Source organism: Myotis myotis, unplaced genomic scaffold (genome assembly GCF_014108235.1).
Source record: "Myotis myotis isolate mMyoMyo1 unplaced genomic scaffold, mMyoMyo1.p scaffold_m19_p_1, whole genome shotgun sequence".
NCBI lineage: Eukaryota > Metazoa > Chordata > Mammalia > Chiroptera > Vespertilionidae > Myotis > Myotis myotis.
Genome location: NW_023416313.1, coordinates 122557842 through 122558601, shown reverse-complemented (window position 1 = coordinate 122558601; position 760 = coordinate 122557842). Strand labels below are relative to the sequence as shown.

The 760-nt window shown below is 34.3% G+C and overlaps 1 non-coding gene across 1 annotated transcript; it reads right to left on the bottom strand.

Moving 5' to 3' along the window:
* Positions 1–210: 210 nt before the first annotated feature.
* Positions 211–317, bottom strand: LOC118661139. Its single transcript, XR_004969155.1, has one exon. It is a non-coding gene; the product is annotated as a U6 spliceosomal RNA (small nuclear RNA).
* Positions 318–760: the final 443 nt, after the last annotated feature.

Genomic DNA, 760 nt, shown 5'->3' with positions numbered 1-760 from the left:
TCATGTTTTTTTATCCATTCAGCCACTCGATGTCTTTTGGTTGGAGCATTTAGTCCATTTACATTTAATGTTATTATTGAAAGGTACTTGTTTGTAGCCATTTCTTTTTTTGTGTGGCTGTTTTCTTTCTGAGCTTTTTATTTCTTCTTTTTACACCAGTCCCTTTAGCATTTCTTGCATTGCTTGCTTGGTGGTGATAAACTCCCTTAGAAAAATATGGAACGCTTCAGGAATTTGCGTGTCATCCTTGCACAGGGGCCATGCTAATCTTCTCTGTATCGTTCCAATTTTAGTATATGTGCTGCCGAAGCGAGCACCATAAAATTATTTTCGTTGGTACTTCATAACTGTAATGTTGCTACTGTTATGAATTGTAATGTAAATATCTGATATGCAGGATGGTCTTAGGTGACCGCTGTGAAAGGGTCGTTTGACCGCCAAAGGGGTCGCAACCCACAGGTTGAGAACTGCTGAGTAGATAGCATTCTATTTACATATGATAGATAATTTCTTATTATATATATTATTCTATACTTATTCAAAATATATGTATGCTTATCTTTCCACACAAATATATGCCAAGTATTTCATAGATATTTAGCTGGTTTTAATTTTTTTTATTGTAGACAATGCTGAGAGTACCAATTGATATTTGCAGTGTATCAGATAAATTATTTCCTCCCATGTTTGTCAATACTTGATATTATTCTATGAATCTACAAGAACATAGTAGACAGCTTCATGTATCCTGAATGATTGA